The 22101-nt window shown below is 34.6% G+C and overlaps 1 pseudogene; it reads right to left on the minus strand.

The window, feature by feature from the left end:
- Nucleotides 1-4323: 4323 nt before the first annotated feature.
- The window catches only part of LOC131814466 (translin-associated protein X-like), a 91729-nt pseudogene continuing 73951 nt past the window's right edge, over nucleotides 4324-22101 (minus strand).

A 22101-nucleotide genomic window follows, 5' to 3' on the forward strand; every position in this document is an offset into this window, starting at 1 on the left:
AGAGGTAGACATGCCCCTTGGGCTTTCACACTCTGCTTGCTCGTTACAACTTTAGTTAGAGGAAACTGCCAGATTTGCTTCCTGTGCATTTCTGAAAGGAGGCCATCACTGGACTGGGGCCTACCAATATCATACCTGGGACAGGGGAGGAGCTTGGTGCCAGAGTGTGAAGGGAGCATGCAATGAGAGGTGGCATCAGGCACTGTGCAGGAAGTGTGCAGCTGGGTCCCACAGGCATGGCTTCTCTTTGAAACCACACTGTCTCCCAGGTCCTTGCATTCTGGGCCTGTGACTGGTTTTGCAGCCTTGATAATCTCTGAATTACCTTTGGGATCATTCTTCCATGATCTGGAACAATAGCACCTGGTTTCTGTTGAGATGGTTGACTCGTACAGATCTTATCAAATGGCCAACTGGCCACGCCGTTAGTGTTCTCATATTTTGCAATATGGATAGTCTGGGAATTTCCCCAAATTGTAAGTTCTACTTCCTTTTTTTTTTTTTTAACAATTCCATATTTAGATTTGGGAGGAGCAAGATGGTAGAGAAGTAGGAGACCCTATTTCAACCAGTCCCTTAAAGGGAGCTAAATATCTACTTAGCCTGAACATCCAGGATATCAGGCTGAGATGTAAAAATCTTACACTTCTGTATCTCTACAGGGGCAGAAGACATCAGTGGAGAGGTAAAGAGGAGTGGGAACACTCAGACTGATATCAGAGGGTAACAATTCCATCTTTATGTCATTTCTCTCTTCTCATGGTTTACTATAAGCATCCAGAAGGAGACACGCTAAGTTTCAACCCTTTGCTTAAAAACAGCTTCAGGGGCACCTGGGTGGCTCAGTGGGTTAAAGCCTCTCCCTTCAGCTCAGGTCATGATCCCAGGGTCCTGGGATCGAGCCCCGCATCGGGCTCTCTGCTCAGCAGGGAGCCTGCTTCTCTCCTCTCTCTCTCTGCCTCTCTCTGCCTACTTGTGATCTCTGTCAAATAAATAAAATATTTAAAAAAAAAAACCTTAAACAAATAGTTTCAGATAAATACCTAACTTACTCACAAGTTCTACCTTCCACAAAACAATAGAACACAAACGCAATTAAATTCTCTACCATGTTGGGTTCGATTCCACGTTAACATGTGAACCCCTAGTGCCTGCTTGGGCCTACTTAGCCATAGTGACTCCATGTTGCCTAGGTAGACATTTTGTTGTTTAATAAAAGCCTCAGCAGTTACTATTCTCGGTTCCAGGTAACTATTACTAAAACACAACACCTAAAACAAGGTAACTGTTACTAAAACACACACCTAAAACAAGGCCAGTTCCAGGTAACTATTACTAAAATACAACACCTAAAACAAGGCCATTGGTAACCGTTACTAAAACACACAGGTAGGAGACATCCAATCAGCCAAAGCCATAAATGCAGATGTCTGCGATTGTGCCCTATAAAAACTAGCCTGTAAGACCAAGGGGCGTTGCTCTCTTCGGAGGCGGCCCTGGCGGGTCAGTCTGACTTCTAATGCTTGGCATAGAAGAAAGCTTTACATAACTTTTACTTTGTCTCAGCCTCGTTTCCCTGGCTGGTCAGTCTAACTTCCAATGCTTGACATAGAATAAGGCTTTGCGTAACCTTGTCTCAGTCTCGTTCCTTTGATAATGGACCCAACAACCACTTTATAACAAGGTTTGCCTTGCCTTCAGTTTCCAATAATATATTCTGCATTTATGAGACTTCACTGGATGGCCTCTACTGCTCTTATTTGTACCAACATTCTCTTCAGGATTACATAAATATTCTCCAAGTCTGAGGTTTTCTCTACAGCTCTTTTCTTTCTGAGCTGTCACCAAAATTGCCTTTAAAAGTGTAGGTCTATGGCAATGTAAGCTTTTTCTAACATCACTTCAAAATTCTTCCAGGCTCTACCCATTCTCTAGGTCCAAAGCTGCTTTCAGATTTTTAGTTATTGATTACAGAAGCATTCCACTTCTTAGAACCAACTTCCATTTTAGTCCATTTCAGTTTCTGTTACAAAATTCTATAGACTGGATGGATTCAACAACATTTATATGTTATACTTCTTGAGACTAGAAGTCAAAAATCAAGTTGCCCGTAGATTCAGTGTATGATGAAGGCCACGTTCCAGTTCATAAATGGCTGTATTCTTGCTGTATCCTCACATGGCAGAAGAAGCAAGTGACCTCTGTGGAATCTCTTTTATAAGGACAATAATCTCATTCCTGAGATCTTCACCCTTGTGATTTCCCGTAAGTCCCACGTCCAAATACCATCACACAGTGAATCAGTTTTCAGCATATGAGTCTAGGGCAACACAAACATTTGGTTTATAACAAAGACCAATATTCTTTAGCTAATAACTTGCTTTGGTTAAGAAAAACTCCCTTTAAGAGCCACCTGAGTGGCTCAGTTGATTAAGTGCCAGAATCTTGATTTCAGCTCTGGTCATGGCTGTGAGTTTGAGCCCTACCTTGGGCTCTGCACTGGGCGGAGTGCCTGCTTAAGATTCCTTAAGATTCTCTTTCTGCTTTTCCCTCTACCCCTCCCTATACGCTCTCTTAAAAAAAAAAAAAAAAAAAAAGAGAGAGAGAGAGAGAGAAAGAAAAAGTCCCTTTAAGATCTATATAGTAAGGTCAACTGTAATCCATGATTAACCAAGAGATTTTCAGAAGAATGTAAATCACTTAAATCTATCACGAACTAGTTTGTATTGCAAACTACTGTCTTTGCAAGGGAAGTTGTATATTTGTTAGAAAGTTATCACAATCTCATAGGTTTTCTTTTTTTAAATAATCCATCAATTCATGCATTGACTCATTAATTTACTTTTTCTATCTTGTAATATTTTATTTAAAGATTTCAGTTTTAAACATCCATAAGACATTCATCAATCCATGTATTATTTTACTTTTAACATTTAAATTTAACTGCAAATGGCAGAAGAAACAAAATTATGTAATGAGACTATATTTTAGCACTATGTCTTCAAATATGGAAAAAAAAGACTATATTTTAGCACTATGTCTTCAAAAAAAAAAAAAACTATTACCACCAAAATAAACCAACCAACTTAATTTATTAGGCATGTCTACATTTTAGCTTCCATTATGTGATTTTGGAGGTGGGGTGGGGAATTTCACTTTCAAAGAATCAAGTCCTTGCAAACAGAACAGCTAATCTTTCCAAAAATAAAACCCAGTATCCATATTCTCAAAACTCACAAAACCAAATGGAAATGTCTGGTTGTCAGCCAGTAGTGTCATGCTCAAGCCAGCATCACATCACAGGGAATAATCTATAACTAATTTCAATAAGCAAATTCGAATTCTAAACACTATTAGAGACTACCATTGTTATTCCCAACTGTTTTGGGACTTGTCATATTTGTGAATTGTATAGGCTAAATTTTCTTCGGCAACTTTTTATACTATTAAATAACAAAACTGGACAACTATAAAGATTTGAATTAACTTAATATTTCAAAAGTTTCAAACTTCATTATAATTATTTAGATGTAAATTTCTTATAGATGAATCTTATAAGAAATATGCCTACTGTAATATAATGACAATAAAATAACTACTAATAATCCTTACTAAAAACTTTTCAGATATATGTACAATTGAACTCAAACACCAGTGAAAATATTATAATGTTAGCTCCAATTGACTGTCAGACTTTCTGTGATAAAGGATAAAAACTAAAATCTGGATATCCAAAAATTTTCCTGGAAGGCAATTTCAAATGGATTCAAAGTGGTCTAAACAATGACCAGAATGTAAAATGAATTCTCACTATATACCTCATAATACTGATAACTTAATAATTTTTAATTCTTGTTCTAAGGAATAAACCTATTTGGAAAAATACCATGAAGAAATTTAAACATGAAATTCAAGTCCAGTTATATAACTAAGATATATTTTCTATATATAAGAAAATCACCAATTTAAATTATAAATGGCTTCCATTAAATATTACCACTGCAAAATTCACACAATGTAAATTAAAATAGATATGACAGAAGGTACAATCTAAAGAATGTTCACATTTCAAAGATAAGTGATAGAAGTTTAAGCCAGCAAAAATTCAAACAGGCATATATGTAAACATTTTTATGTAAACTTTGATGAGTAAGATACAAGAAATAATTTGTTTCAATAATTTTTAAGCACAGCTTATGTACATCTTAAAACAAGTACAACTGAAAACATTTCTATGTAAAAGCCACAATAAAGTCCAATGAAATACTAAAGAACAGTCTTACAAACTGGTCTCTCAAGAGTATAACAGCTGAGTATGGTATTCTAAGAAATGTCTTCTTGGTCAATCATTTCGGTTTTAACTGAAAAGACATCTGCCAGCTTATGTTTTGGAAGTTCTGAACCTCTGACTTTAAAGCATAACAAGCATTCTCCACTTTGGCCAAACTTTGTTTTAAGGAATAAAATTCCTTAGAAATCTCATAAGGTCCAGTACTGCCAGTGAATGAAAACTCATCATAAACCTGACATAAAAACTGGCTCACTTGAAAGGGGGTGCCAATGTCCCCATCCCCCACACTGTTTATATACATCCACATCAACTCTCCAGTTAAAATAGCCATTCCCAAAAGGTAATCAAAAAGTGTGATTTTCAGTCTCCAAGTTCCAAACTGCTTCTTCTGTGTATCAGAAGTGTGTGTGTGTGGGGGGGTACGTGTGTCTTATTTTCTTTTTATATTCTCCTGTTGTAAATATCAATTATTTAATTTCATCCATACTGATAAGTGATCATGTTTTGATGAAGTGTTGAAAAGAGACAGCCTCCACATATTCCTTCAGTCCTGTAGTAATGGCTCTATGGAATTGATGTATGGCCTCTCCTGAGAGTTCCTGGGCTACTTGTGACATTTTTTTCTACTACTATTATTACTGATGCTGGCTCCAGTGTCTGATTCTGCTCCCAATAAACTATAGGCTCTGCATCTGCCTTCTTTCCACTTTCTCAGCGCACTGATTTCCCTTGACTGTAATTCTCTCCTGGATCCAAGAGAGGTAGTGATGAATGGTTCTTTGGCTTTTTTCTTTTCATGAGAATGAGAGGGACAACTTCCAAACCCTTTGGACTGGAAACTAGATGTCAAATATTAACTATGATTTGTATGGCTAATGAACTGTTAGCGGAATGTGATATGGATTACTTTGGGGCCAATGTTTAAAGACTTAGCGTAAGATTTCCACGTTCTAAGTATATCACTCACATTTATATGATAATTATTGTCAGAAAATTACAGAAGAATTTGAATCTGAAATTAAATAATTTCAAGGCAACTCATCCCAAGATTTTTTTTTTATTTTACCTAATTTGGGTGTGTTGCAGATTTTATTCCAAACAAACTTATATGATACCATTTCATTTAAACTTTTAAAATAGGAAGAACACTAAAAATTGCCATTGTATTTTTATTGGAAAAAGAATGACGGTAACAATTAAAGTCATGCTTTGATAACATTTTCAAGTACTTATAAAATGTGTCAAACATTTTCTGATATAAATTAAATTTTTGAGAAACGATATACTTTTTAAAGACAAATGATTATGTTGTCTAAAGAAGGGCCATCTCTACCCCAACGTTCATAGCAGCATGGTCACAGTCACCAAACTGTGGAAAGAACCAAGATATCCTTCCACAGACGAATGAATAAAGAAGATATGGTCCATATATACAATGGAACATTATGCTTCCATCAGAAAGGATAAATACCAAACTTCTGTATAACATGGATGGGACTGGAAGAGATTATGATGAATGAAATATGTCAAGCAGAGAGAGTCAATTATCATATGGTTTCACTTACTTGTGGAGCATAAGGAATAACACAGAGGACATTGGGAGATGGAGTGGAGAAGTGAGTTGGGGGAAATCAGTGGGGGAGACAAACCATGAGAGACTGTGGACTCTGAGAAACAAACAGGGTTTTGGAGGGGAGTGGAGTGGGGGGGTTGGGTGAGCCTGGTGGTGGGTATTATGGAGGGCCCATATTGCATGGAGCACTGGCTGTGGTGCATCAAAAATGAATGCTGGAACACTGAAAAGAAATAAAACAAAAACAAAGACAAATAATATGAAGATAAAAATTATTATAGATTTTCTAAATACTGAAACCTTATAATATATTGTTTATTTCCATGGTTTTATTTCCTATGTGTATGAAATTATATTATATATTAGGTGTCATCTAAAAGATTTTCAGTCTTTTTTGATGTTGTTATATTTTCTCCAACTTCTTCTTTGTTAGTGTAATTATACCAGTACTACAGAGAAGGTAATCTTAATATAATTAGTATTTTTTTAAAAAAGTAGGATTCACATATTCCAAGTTATTTTCCTTTTAACAGTTATTTTCCTTTTAATTCAAGACAGTCTTACTTTGTTGAGGGTTTTTATAATGCATAGATGTTACACTTTGTCAAATGATTTTCTGCATCTATTGAAATGATTATATGGCTCTTATCCTTTCTTTTATTAATGTGGTATATAATATTGATTGATTTATGAATATTGAATCACCTTTGCAACTCAGGAATAAATCCCACTTGATCATGGTGAATGATTCCTTTAATATATTGTTGGATTCAGTTTGCTATTATTTTATTGAGAATTTCTATATCCATGTTCATCAGGGATATCAGCCTGTACTTCTCTTTTTTAGTGGAATTTTTATTTGGTTTTGGTATCAGGGTAATGCTGGCCTCATAGAATGAATTTGGAAGTTTTCCTTCATTTTCTATTTCTTGGAATAATTTGAGAAGAATCGGTATTAACTTTTCTTTAAAATTTGATAGAAAGCGCCTGTGACACCATCTGGCCCTGGATTTGTTTACTGGGAGATTTCTGGTTATGGATTCAATTTCTTAGCTGGTTATTGGTCTGTTCAAGTTTTCTATTTCTTCCCTTGTCAGCTTTGGCAGTTTATATGCTTTTAGGAATTTATTCATTTCTACTAGGTTGTCCTTTCTGTTGGCATGTCTTTTTTTCATAGTATTCTCTTATAACTGTTCTTATTTTTCCTCTCTCATTTGTGATTTTACTTATTCATGTTCTTTTTCTTTTCTTTTTGTAAGTCTGGCTCGAGGTTTATCAATTTTATTAGTTTTTTCAAAGTACCAGTGTTCTTGGTTCCATTGATTTGTTCCACTGGTTTTGCTTGTTTGTTTTCCAGTATCGATATCAAATCATGCATTTCTGCTTGAATCTTTATTATTTCCTTTCTTCTACTGGCTTTAGATTTTGTTTGTTTAGAGGGAACATACCTCAACATAATAAAGTCCATATACAAGAAACCTACAGTTAATCTCATCTCAATGGGGAAAAATTGAGAGCTTTTTCTCTACCATCAGGAACAAGGCAGGGATATCCACTCTCACCATTATTATTTTACATAGTAGTGGAAGTCCTATACTCAGCAATCAGACAACAAAAAGTAATAAAAGGCATCCAAATCAGCAAGAAAGAAGCCAGACTTTCACTATTCACAGATAACATGATACTCTATGTAGAAAACACAAAAAAGACTCCACCTCATTTCTGGGTTTTCTCTTGGTCTGAAAAAAAAAAAAAAGTTTCTTCAACCAATGATGTTGGGGAAACTAGACAGCAATATTCCCAAGAATGAAACTGAATCATTTTCTCACACCATACACAAAAAATAAACTTAAAAAGTAAATAAATTAAAAACAAAACAAAACAAAAAGCAAAAGTCTTACATCTCTTTTCTTTATAATAAAAATGTTCTAAACATAAAGCTTTTGAATATATCTACAAAACTAATACATATTACCAATTTTTATTTTTTTTTATTTTTTTTTAAAGATTTTATTTATTTATTTAACAGAGATCACAAGCAGGCAGAGAGGCAGGTAGAGAGAGAGAGAGGGAAGCAGGCTCCCCGCCAAGGAGAGAGCCCAACGTGGGACTTGATCTCAGGACCCTGAGATCATGACCTGAGCCAAAGACAGTGGCTTAACCCACTGAGCCACCCAGGCGCCCTACATATTACCAATTTTTAAAATTTTTCTTATTTTAATCCTGATTCTAATTTCTGAATATTTCTACAAATTCTAATAGTCTAAAATGAGCATGCTGTCCAATCATCTGACCAATTACATTATCTTGCAGGAACTTATGTACATGTATGAAGTGATATGCTTCCAAGTATAGATGATTTTAACTGTATTGTTTATTATATATATAGACAAAAAATTTCTTCTGAAAAGAAGTCAATCAGAAATTTCCAGTCAGTATTTTCTTGGTAGACAATGCAGTTAAAAGAATAAAAGCAGTGGGGTGCCTGGGTGGCTCAGTCAGTTAAATGACTGATGCTTGATATCTACGTAGGTCTTGATCTCACGGTTCTGAGATCAAGCCCCACATCATGCTCCATGCTCAGCGCAGAGTCAATTTGAGGTTTCTCCCCCTGTCCCTCCCCCCATCTGTGTTCTCCCTCTGTCTCTCTCTAAAAATAAATACATAATCTTTAAAAAAGAGTAAGACTAAAAACAGCACTGAGAATCAAGATTGCTCTCTGTATAATCCTTTTGCTTAATATCTATTTGTGCTCTGCTGGCCCAATCAATCTTCTAGTCAGTCCTCTGTTTTCCCTATGAAAGAGAAAGTATACCACATGTTCATTCACGTTATTAAACCATAAGAATTAAATAAAATGTATTCAATAGATTAAGTCATCTAAATAGAGAAACTGAATTTGCCAAGTATAGTTTTCTTTAATGTTCCCAAATTCACCAATAGTGCATGTATTAATACTATTGACATGAAATGATAACATGTGAAAGAAAATTACAAGGTTTTGAAAAATAGCTGATGCTGTTTTCTTAATCATGGGTTGTGTTACTCTTATGTATTTGTGCATCTACATTGTTTTGATTTTGAATCAACTTTTAATTAACTGCAAAAGAATTCTCTAGTTCTAGCATGAATCTTGATGAAATAATATCTTAACCCCAGGGGCATGGAAATAAGTCAATATCCCTCCAATGTAATGATTAGAGGAGCAACAATTTTTCTACATGGCAGTTACATTTGCTATACTAAAAATCATGTGTGAGGTTTATACAACAATCTTTATCCCTAACACACCAAACAAAAATAGATTATTTTAGAACTAAAATTTCTCCACACTATATAAATCGGATTTCAATTTAAATTCATTCTAAGCCCATTTATAACTTTTAGATCACTGCTTTTGGGGAGTGTTGATGCAGAAAATCACATTATTTAAAGGGAAATGTTTTAAGATGACTTTAATTTTAAAACTCAAAATCATATATCTTAACAATAGATACTGGATAGGAAGCTTATCTATGTACTCTGGGAGTTATACATTTTCTCTATCTTCTTTTAAGTCAGGGAATACATTTAACTAGTCAGTGTAAGATGTAGTAAAATCCTGGCTACAACTTATTTACAACCATTTGAAAAATGGTTGATGGATTGATATATTCTGAAATTGTGTACTGAGCTAGAAGAAAACAAATCTGTAAAATATATAAATCTTTTGTCAGGCTTTTCAAGTTCAAAACCATTTGAAGCTTTTCTACATCTTTCCTGATGTTTAAATACCTGTGTGATGACATATTGAGGTTAGAGTTCTCAATGAAGCAGTGCTGTGTATTTGAAAGCACTTGCATTGATTTTATCACTAGATAGCAGCTATGTGACAATTGATGGATTGTAGGGTCCACAGTCCATTAACTCTATATGCCTTATCTGTTAACAGTAGACTTTTAAAGTCTCCTTATTTTTTATCTGCACTTTTGATATTTACTAAGAAAAGCACTTTTATTTGACTGATATATTTTATGCTCAAGAAATCAATGATATTAATTACCTAGAGTAGACTTAAGTAATATGTATCCAAATCGATTGGTATGTCTTAGTACTTTATTTTAACCAATAGCATAAAATAAATGTTGATTCCAAAAAGAGACAGAGCATTGATTTTTGTTTTCTGTTGAATTCTTAGTTCTTAATAAATCATCCTGCTTATTGATAGTATTGCTGGACATGGGGAATTATTGGTTGATAAGTCATTAACAAATCTCAGAAGGCTAAATTCACTTCCTCACCAACCCTCTGTAATGTCAGTTGAATCTTTAACACAGAGAAATTCTTTTATAATAATATAATTTATGAAAAAGATCAATAAATCTGAGGAGGCTGAAGGAGCATTTTTAAATCTCATTATTAGGAAGTTTTGAAAATCTTAAGGTTTGGTAAGCACGGACAGCAATTTCTTCTATATCTAATAGCTAAAAGTTTGATGGCTCTTTTTATACTAAATGGACTTGATATAATGAAATCCACAGGATCTAGTGAGCGGTAGTCAAATTTGTATGGTAAAAAGATCTGGGTGGAGATTCTAGTACTATAATTTACTAGCTGAATTTCTTAATCATCCTAAATTCCAGTTTTGTCATTTGTAAAATATGGATATTATAGCTACCCTGTTGTGAGAGATACAGTCTGAGAGGACATAAAGTAGGTTCTCAGAATATGAGTCAATCACTTTATAGACCATAGGTTCAAGCAAAATTAATTTAGACATTTGGTGTAACTGAGAGATGTCAAAACAGGATCAGAGAGGAAAGAAAGCCTTTATTTTGGTCATGGAAACATAGCTAAAGTTTATGAAGACCTAAAGGAAATTTAATGTGTGGACAGCACAAACCTTCTTTAGCTGAATGATTAGATAAATCACAGAAAAATTTTAGGTTACATAACATATAAAAATAAAAATAAATAAATAAATAAATAAATAAATAAGGGTCCTACATTTTTTTTCTAAATTTCAGACATCAGATTTTAATAATCTTATTAACTGATGAAGTAGCATTAATGCTATATAACAGAAACAGTGACACATCGCTAGTATCAGTTTAAAAGGCACAATTCATCTGGAAAACAATCATGAACTTTAAATATATTCATGTTAAATAGGTAACTCCTACTGGAGAATCCCCACTAATGAGATAATGGCATACATTTGATATATATGTTTCTGTAATACGTTAGTAATAAAAAACAACATATTAAACATATTTACTAGTTCCAGGTAACTTTTGTTCCTTGAAATTAAAGCAAATGCACAATTTTGAGTTAAAATTTTGAGGGAAAAGACAAATATTGTAAGCATTAGGGCTTTTTAAATTCTTCATTTGTTTTGTGGTATATGTAAAATTATCTTGTTACCTGATTTTTGTACCTCTTTTTTAAAATGACATGATTATATAGGGAATAATATACATAATTTTTAAAAATAATTCATAATCTTTTATAAAGTGGCAATGAAACTATCTTGTGTGCATAGTTTATTTTACTAATGATTTTTTTCAATTACTTATCATAGCAAAAACTACATTATTCTATTTATAAAATGTAATTATTTACTCAACATAATGTTTTGTGAAATTCATACTTAGAGCTTTATGTTCAACTAATTTATGAGGAAAAAATAACGAGAATACTGTGGCTGATACATTTGCTGATAAAACCTATTTAATGATAGAAAATATAATAAAAAGTAGGAAACTGAATTTCTCTTCAAAAACGGTGCTAAAGTTTTAATAGTTGATTTCTTATAGTTGTAAAATACAATATATACCCAGGCACCTTTATAATAGGTGAAAAAATAGAATCTTCTTAAAACATGCTAACACTCTTGAAATTCCTCCCTATATCATGAAATGATAGAGATATGGAAATTTTATTTATTTCATATTGTTATTCCTTATTAGAGAGAAATTTAATCACTTCCCCAGAGTTAGTTTTTATAAAAGTTCCTGTCCACCACTTAACATACTCAGTCAGGTTGGATGTTTGAGAAGTTTTTTCCCAATCTTGGGTACATCCTGTTTGAATCTACATTAATCTGTTCTCTTCCCAACCACGTTCACTATGCCCCTCACTGAGTTGGAACACGTGTATCCCAAGTGAATGACACTTTGCTCAACTTTCATTACCTCTTGAATTACAAATTCAAGTCACCATAATCTCTCACCAAGACTGATCAAAGAGCTACTCATACTGTCTCCTCAATTTCAAGCATTGATTTTCATGACCTTTCTTCCACAATGACACCAGTGTAATCATCCAGGAATATAAGTAAGATTAGATCTATCATTTGAAGGTTTAAAACATTCCAATGGCTTTGAACTGCAAAAATTTGCAAACATTTTACATTGGCTTTGTGGTCCCTGAATAATAGAACTCTTATTTTTCTAATTTCATCAACTACACATACCCTTATTCACCATGATCTTGTCCTGGGTTGCCAGACTTAACCAAAAAATGAAGAAAAAGAGAAAACATGCAGTTAAATTTAAATTTCAGATTTAAAACAAACAAACAAAAAACAAACAAACAAAAAACAAAACAAAACAAAAAAACCCTCTTTTTAAAGTATGTGCCAGGTAATAGTTGGGATATAGTACTAGGAAATAAAAAAAGGAAAAAGGTATGTATCTTTTTATTTAAAATTCAATTTTAACTGAGTATCCTCTATTTTATCTAGCAATGCTAATTCTAGCCCTCTCAAATTCCTTTCTCTCCCTGAACATTGTCAAACTTACACATGCCACAGAGTTTTTGAACATGCTCTTCTCTGTATCTGAAATGTTCTTTCCCCAGGTTTTCACATGTAACAAATGTTAAAATTCAAATGGCAATTAGACCCCAAAATAAAACATGTGAAAATTCAAAATGTAGTGTTAAATAACCATATGCAGTTTTTTTCAAAGATTAGAAGGGCTAGTTTCACAAGTCTATGACCCCTCCATGACATCAAACATATAAAAAGGAACATACAATAAAAAGGAGGATTTTGTGAGGAAAAGTTCCTTGAGGAGAGGAGAGAAGTTCAAAGCAGGCAAAAAGAGAACAAATCACCTGCAGTAACCTGAATACCGGTCCTCCAAATATGTCTATGTCTTAATCCTTGGAACCTGTGAATGTTATCTTTTACAGCAAAAGAGATTTTGCAGATGTGACTAAATTAAAGATCTTGAGAAGAGAAGACCATCCGGGATTATCCGGATAGGTCCCAACGTAATTGTGAGGGACCTTATCAGAGGGACCCATGAAGAGTCAGAATCAGAGAAGAGAGCTCTCCAGTGACAGGTGCAGAGACTGGAGAGATACAACTTGAAGGCAGAGGAAAGGGCTCAAGCCAAGGAGTCCAGGCAGTCAGTAAAAGCAGGAAACTGCAAGGCAATAGATGCTCCCCTCAGAACCTTCTGGAGGAAACAGCTCGACAGATCTTTTTGATTTTGGCTCATTCCTCAAGACTATATAGGAATATTTGTGTAGTTTTAAGCCATTAAACTTGGAGCAATTTTTGAGGGTGACTACAGGAAGCTAAAATACCAGCAAACTCACAGCCCCAGCTCTGTTCCCATTACATCTTCCAAAAATTAAAGCAGTCCTGATATTGGAGAGAAAAGAGCAGTAATTGCTAAGTCAGGGTCACAGTTTATAGTTATATCTTTGGGTATTTTAATTAGTAAATTTTCAACTTAAAGTGAATTAAGTTGCCCAAAATGGATCAGGAGAGTCACTGGATTTGCAAGTATTCTCATAGATTCTTAGAGGTGAACTTATTGATTACAGACTGTTCCTTTTAAAAGGAACTTTATTCACATTTGTCTTAAATTTGGCATTCAGTCAGCACTCCAGTTAAAATAAGTCTTACTTAGCCGTTGTTCTCTATTACTCTGAATTCACTTTAAAATTTTGGTGGGGGAGAGTGGTTTCAACCCTCAACCTATTTTTTATAACAAGTATGATTAAATATTTTGGAATCTCTTAAAAAATAAGCCAAGCAAAATGCATTAAACCTTTTTAGTTAGCCAATGAAAACAGTCTTGTTGACTAGGGAAAGTGCTTTCAGGCACTCCTTGAATGATATATAGTATGTGTACTTCTCTTCAGAAATCAAGCACATAAATAAATGCATTGGGTAGCCTCTCTACTCTGTTGCTAAGAGACAGCAAATTATGTGGTTTTAGAATTGGGGAACAAAGAAAATTACTATGTTTAAAGCAGTTCTAAAAAGAAGAGAAAAAGGAAATACAACAGATTTTTATCAAACACAAGCATTGCAAACATAATAGTATTCACCAATATAAAACATTACAATATGAGTACCCTTATGATAGATGATGGGAGGAATAATAATAATAAGCAGGATGACAAACAGAACTGAGAACATTAAGAAATTCTCATCATTTCAAAATCCAGAGCCATAGTATAAGTTTTGTTTTAATGTTAAGAAGTTTACTTATTAGGTTAATTTTTCATAACAATAGAACAATTTCTTTTTTTTTTTTTTAAAGACTTTATTTATTTATTTGACAGAGAGAAATCACAAGCAGGTAGAGAGGCAGGCAGAGAGAGAGAGAGGAGGAAGCAGGCTCCCTGCTGAGCAGAGAGCCCGACGCGGGACTCGATCCCAGGACCCTGAGATCATGACCTGAGCCGAAGGCAGCGGCTTAACCACTGAGCCACCCAGGCGCCCAATAGAACAATTTCTTAAAATAGCATGATAAAACATCATCAACATACCTATTCTATAGAAGTAAGTAAACAATTTGTCAACTTGAGAGAAGATTTATATTTTGGCTACAAACATGTATCTAAAATTAGTCCAGTCATTTTCAAATTATACAAATACAAAATAAAGAATGTACTAAGAATAGGAAAACAAAAGATATTGCAATTTACTTCTGTAGGCTACTATTCTACTGTCTGTCTATTCTGTAAGTACTGGCTTGCTCAAGACTCCGTCTCACTTCTTCTTTATATTTTATACACTCTCCAAAGAAAAACCATGCAAAAACTGGAAGTCAGTAATTCACATCTCATTTTATCTCACTTCATGCTAAATTTTATTTTTATATACTTAACATTAAACATCATTTCCTAAATGTTCATGATCATTTTCAAGTTAATCCAAAATTAAACATCTTCAAGAGTCTCCTTCTTATTCTCCTGTATTTCTAATATTGATTAATGACATTCTCCTTAATCATTTGCCCAAATTACAAACCAGAAACCATCCTAGATGCCATCCATTTTCAATATTTAATCTATTATTAATACTCTGTTCCCTCATCGTCATCCCGATTCCGCTACTTACAAGTTAATCATCTACTTTTGAGGTTCTCTCAAATCACTCTTTATTAATCTTATTAACTCTCCTTTTACTTCCCATTATTAAATAGCACTATTAGCATTTACTGGAAACTGAAATTCTTTACCAAATCCCCAATGATGACATAATAAAGTAGAAGTGTTTCAATATATGATTTTTTTTCTCCTCTGAAAACTATTCTGCCCACTTGACCCTACATGACTTTAAGCTATATTCATTTTCTCAATATTTTTTCAGTCTGCATTGTTCCTGTGAAGCCTTTCTTGACCCCTACAGGCACATATAAATTCTCATTTCTCTGTATTCCCACACTGCCTTCTTTAAACCTCACATATCAGTCAGAGTTTATGGTTGCGACAACACAATATTATGGTCATCACCATCTTAACACTGCGTGGTATTTATCTAGTTATTTCCTATTATACTTTATTAATTGATTGATTTCATATCTGTCACCCCATGAGAACTTTAATCACTAAAAATACTGAGATAGTATTGAACAAAGTTCATGGCTTGCAGTAGACATTCCTTCTACGTGTGCTAACTGAATTTTAAAGCTAATCACATGTAAAAATTTAGATGAAATGAATTTATGTGTTTTATAATATGATTAGGCTGAAAATAATTCACTGTTGGTGGCAATAATGTGAACTGGGTACTCTGAACAGTCATCTCTCTAAATGAAAGTATAATCTATACAAATTGCAGCAGGCAGAGCTTAATATATTAGAAACTTTTTAGCTGAGCTACAAAATAAAAATAAAAGCAAATTTGACTAAAAAAATAGAATGAAAAGCAGTACACCAAAATAAGAACAGGGACACTAAGGCAATAAGCAAAAACAAAAGGAAGGATAACCTTGAAAGCAAATAACCATTTTGTTACTGTTTTCTGAAAATTAAGGTTAAAAAAAAAAAAAAAAAAAAGCAAACCTTAGGTACAGTCCCCAAGTATTTAAAAACACTGAAATCATTAGATTTGAAATATAAGATTATTATGTAGGAAATACATATGAAATAAAAAAGGAATCACAAAAAATGAGCCAGGAACAAAAGATTAAAAAAGAGCCTATTAAATTTTTTTTTTATAAAGTTGCTTCCTGCACTCCTTTTTTTTTTTTTTTTAAAGATTTTATTTATTTATTTGACAGAGAGAGATCACAAGTAGATGGAGAGGCAGGCAGAGAGAGAGAGAGAGAGAGAGAGAGAGAGGGAAGCAGGCTCCCTGCTGAGCAGAGAGCCCGATGTGGGACTCGATCCTAGGACCCTGAGACCATGACCTGAGCCGAAGGCAGCGGCTTTAACCCACTGAGCCACCCAGGCACCCAAGCTTATGAAATTTGGAAACTTTATAGTTGTATTTTACACAAGCACATTCACACATGAAAAAAAAATTGTTTCTAAGTTCTAAAAACAAAAACCCCTAGCAGATTAGACACACACTAAATTGCTGGAATTTTTGATGTGACTAACTAAAGTGAAGCACAGAGAGATATAAATATAGAAAGAACTAACAGATATTATAGGGCATGAAAAATAGAATGAGAAGATACAAAATTAGCTAATCACAGTCTATAAAAGAGGAAATAAAGTTGGAAAAGAAGTAGTATTTTAGAGATAATACCTAAGGCTTTTCCAGAGTTGCTGAAAGATGCGAATCTTCAGATCAGCTGTCATTTAGGTGATGCACAACATTTTTGGCCTACTTCTTACTTGTGCTCTAAGGGTTGAACAATTTTAAGTTTTACAGGCCATGCTTTACTTTTTGTGTTTTGACAATACAATGCTTAGTGAGACAACTCCTCAAAAAAAGTCCATTTGTTTCTGGTCATTTCTATGTACATGCAACTACAGATCTTGTCTACAACTACAGATCCTGTTGTTAAGCCTGAGGGCTTTATATTATATTAAGCAGTCTCTGTGTTCTGCTCATCTGTCAACTTGTTTTGCTTTATGAAACAAGCAGCTTGGTTGGGACCTTGTGCCCTTTTATATGCTGACTCATTCTATGCTGGCCTCCATCACAGGGTAGAAACTCATAAAAGAAGATGTGTCCTACGAGGAGTTTGAGACAAATATTTATCTTTTCAGAAGACCATACTTCAGGGTCACAGCTTCTAACTCTTATGCCTTGTAATTTGAAGCCAAAGGCTCCAAAACTCCAAGTTCTTCATCAAATTGTAAATCCATAAGCAATTCTAGGAGAACCTTTTCTTCATCCATTATAACTTACAGTCAGCATGTGTCTAGCCTGTTTATATTTTTCTTGCAATGTTTTATTTAAAGAAGAAAGAAATAGCAATAACATAGAAATTTTCTTAATATAGCATAACATTCTGACTAACATTACAGTGTGGAAGGTATATACTCTGCCTTCCACAGTACGTTCAATAAAAGTTAGCCAAACGTTTTGCCAGGGACAACTCAATATTGTAAATATATTAATTTCCCCAAAATAATTCTATAGACCCATTACAAATACCTTTGCAAGATTTTTCAGAAAATAAGTATAAAATTTAAATGAGGAAGTCAATTTCTAAAAGTAGTCTGAAAAAAAGTATGTTTGGATGTCTAGGCTTACCGGATGTCAGTATTTGATACGAAACTCAGGTACTTGACACTGTGGTGCTGTCTTGTAGATTAATTAACCAATTAAAATATAGAGCATTATAGAAACTCCTGAAAGAGGTGAACAGATACAGTAAACACTGCTATATTACAATGATAATATCATAAGTCTTTAAAATAATTGTTTTGGAACAATTATTTAAATTGTTCCCATAAGGATGGGAACTTTATTATTATATGAAAGTAAACTTATTTCCTTACTTTACACACAAAATTCAATTCTAGATAAACTTAAACTTCAAAACTAAAGGGAAGAAATTGTAGAACATGTTCATGACCTCAATTTTTAAAGAAAAGAACCTTCACAAAAGCATACAAAATGAATAAATCAAGAAAGTAAAAATTAACAATTTTGGAAATTGGTAATTTCTGTTGATAATGGAAGGATAGAGCAGTATTTCAGAGAAAAGATTTCAAAAGCATAGCTCTGAAAGAATAGTATCCAAAATGCAAAAGAAATGCACATCATTAAGAGAAAATCAGACATCCAGGGAAAATGCCACCTGACTATATAAAACTACTACAGCACAGAGAAGGAAAGATGAATGACATTATGCTAAATCTTACTACTATGGGAAAAATGTAAATTTGGAAAACATGAGATGTGCTTCCTCTTTTCTAGATGGGCGGGTGAATGCACTAAGAGAGCACACCGAAGAGTTTTGTCTGTAAACCACAGGGACACAATGGCAGGAAAGGAGTCGAACTGATCTGAGAAATCTTTTGAGAAAAGAGAATAAGAAGACTCCCTAGAACTGCAAGTTCTAAGGAATCAAGCAAAGTATATTTTTGCCAGAGTTGACTTTAGACCATTCATTCCAATCCCACTAAATGTTTAAGCAAAAACATATTTCACAATGTGTTCTTTGTACACCTACTGCCCTGAGATCCCAACACGAGCTCTGTATTTTCATATTTAACAACAACAAACAAACTGAGAACGAGAACCTGTGCACTTTTTGGTTAGAGAAGGTACATGACTTTCATGGTAGTTCCAAAAGGATTAGTTGCAGGCATTTGCCAGACTTGTATGGCTACCCGATATTTTTCCTTCTTACCAATTATTACACCATGGAATATCTTTCTTGTCCTGAGACACTGATTCTTGGGCATCAGTGATAGCACTGCACTAGTTGTTACCCTCTAGGCTAACCCTCAAAGTGAAAGTAGAGTGATCTACAGCAGTTAACGTTCTGTGATGACAGCAACAATGTCCTGAATAGCTGAGTTTTGAAGCGTCAGGTTTTTTGCTTTCTTTTTCCTTGTCTGTGTACTCTCAACGTAGGAGTTGGATGCTGGGCTATACAACTAAGACTAATGTAAGATCCACATTTATAGATGTTGAAGATTGATGTCCCCAAATCCCATGTCAACTTCCTTCTCCCTTGTGTTATTCTACTATAGAGGCCGTTCTTCCACTGAACGTAGAATTTTTGAGTTTACAGTTTAGGCTAGTGAGAGAGCAACCATTTAGGTTGATGGTTTTCTCTTCCCACAGAAAGAAAGGAAGAAGGAAGGAAGGAAGGAAGGAGGGAGAGAAGAAGGGATGGAGGGAAGAGGAAAGGGAAGAAAAGGAAGGACAAGGGACGGAGAAAAACAAAAAAATAGGAGACAGACGAGATCGGGCGCGTTCAGGGTGGTATGGCTGTAGTGATCCAAAAGGGCACATGCACCCGAATGTTTATAGCAGCAATGTCCACAATAGCCAAACTATGTATGGAAAGAATCTAGATGTCCATCAACAGATGAAGGGATCAAGAAGATGTGGTATATATACACAATGGAATACTATGCAGCCATCAAAAGAAATGAAATCTTGCCATTTGTGACAACATGGATGGAACTAGAGCGTATCATGCTTAGCGAAATAAGTCAAGCAGAGAAAGACAACTATCATATGATCTCCCTGATAGGAGGAAGTGGTGATGCAACATGGGGGCTTAAGTGGGTACAAGAAGAATCAATGAAACAAGATGGGATTGGGAGGGAGACAAACCATAAGTGACTCTTAATCTCACAAAACAAACTGAGGGTTGCTGGGGGGAGGGGATTTTGGAGAAGGGGGTGGGATTATGGACATTGGGGAGGGTATGTGCTTTGGTGAGTGCTGTGAAGTGTGTAAACCTGGTAATTCACAGATCTGTACCCCTGGGGATAAAAATATATGTTTATAAAAAATAAAAAATTAAAAAAAAATAGGAGAAAAAAGAGAAGAAGAAATCCTTGTTGTTGTAGTTCTTCTCTCACTGTTTCAACAGCAAAAAATGTATAATGGCTAGATTGAAACTCTGAGATTTAAAGTCTTAAACAAAGAACAATGGTACAGGAGGATAAAAGCAGCTCATTGAGGGAGGAGATACTGGGCAAGGAAGGCCCGCCCAGCAGTTATCTTGTCAGGTAAAAAAAAAAATACCTATCAATTATTCAGCCACTGTGTATTAATTTTTCTACCGCCCAGAGGTTAACTGACATAGTTCATGGTATAAAAAGGAAAAATATCACTGCAATTGGTAATTTTGACTCTCTTTTTATTATCTAAATGATGAGCAATTAAGTCATTACATGTACAAATGGGCACACTACAAACAGCCTGAATTATGAAAATTAAAAATATGTCACCAAGTTCAAATCAAATATCGGATTAAACCTTCACATTTAAAGGATTAATAATCCTTACTGTGCTTTGTCAATAGTAGTCTTGATCGAATAACATGAATTATTCATTGTAATTGGAATTATATTCATATTCTCAGTCTAAAGTTTAATTTTTATCTCTATGTCATAGTTGTATCCCAGTTTTGTTTTGTTTTTCCCAGTTGTTTTTAATCAATGCTAACGCCAGTAGCTTTTCCTGTTAACACATCTCCTCAACAACTTTAGATTTAAAAATTGATATTATAAATATATTGTCTTAGTCTCAATCTGCTCTCACAGGCCCTCAAAATATCCGCTTGCCCATCCCAGGTATTCAGGATGGGAATCAGCAGAGTTATATCTCTGGTACGCAGGAGGAAGCCAGATAGTGTTTTTCTGCTTCACTATCCTCCTGATGGCTTTCCATGTGGCTTCTGTGTGAGAAGAACACTGTTCAGCACAGCACAGCACAGCACGCTGTTGCCTGCCGGTAGTTTTCTCAGGCCCTCAGAAAGAGAACCATAGCTGTCTCTCAGCTCTCAGTTAGCCCCTGGCATGTAGGCACTGAAGACTCAAATCTCAGAAAATATTTGTCAGCTACTTCACGTCCCATGACATTAATCCCTAAAGATTTCAAAGAGTGGCATGACTTTGCTGATTGCTTGAAATAGACTTTTATACCAATATTGCACCATGTAAATAAGCTTGTGATACAAGTCAAGTTCAATTTGTGGTTCCTTTTGAGGAAAATGTGGTTGTTAAACGTTTACCGGATAGCACAGATTCAAAAATGACTACCAATCCAAACAAAACAAAAAATGAACAAGAGCAGCAACAATGACAACAAAAAACAAAACTAGCACTGAATTCAGGGATGGGAAGGAGATGGCATAGAACTTTTTTTTTTTTTTTTTTTTTAGTTTGGTGTATAATATGAGTCATTTTTTTTTTTTAAATTTTTTATAAACATATATTTTTATCCCCAGGGGTACAGGTCTGTGAATCACCAGGTTTACACACTTCACAGCACTCACCAAATCACATGCCCTCCCCAATGTCCATAATCCCAACCCCTTCTCCCAAACCCCCTCCCCCCGACAACCCTCAGTTTGTTTTGTGAGATTAAGAGTCACTTATGGTTTGTCTCCCTCCCAATCCCAACGTGCACCCGAATGTTTATAGCAGCAATGTCCACAATAGCCAAACTATGGAAAGAACCTAGATGTCCATCAACAGATGAATGGATCAAGAAGATGTGGTATATATACACAATGGAATACTATGCAGCCATCAAAAGAAATGAAATCTTGCCATTTGCGACAACATAGATGGAACTAGAGCGTATCATGCTTAGCGAAATAAGTCAAGCAGAGAAAGACAACTATCATATGATCTCCCTGATATGAGGAAGTGGTGATACAACATGGAGGCTTAAGTGGGTAGAAGAAGAATAAATGGCATAGAACTTTTACCATCATTTGTTTCTCCATCTTTTATCAGAATCTGGTGCACATAGCAAAATGCCTGAAACCAACCGACCACGACAAAAGCCACCAAAAAACTCCATTCCTCTGCCATTAGGCAAAAGCAAGGGACCTATTTGTATTAATTCATG

Source organism: Mustela lutreola, chromosome 14 (assembly GCF_030435805.1).
Source record: "Mustela lutreola isolate mMusLut2 chromosome 14, mMusLut2.pri, whole genome shotgun sequence".
Classification (NCBI taxonomy): domain Eukaryota; kingdom Metazoa; phylum Chordata; class Mammalia; order Carnivora; family Mustelidae; genus Mustela; species Mustela lutreola.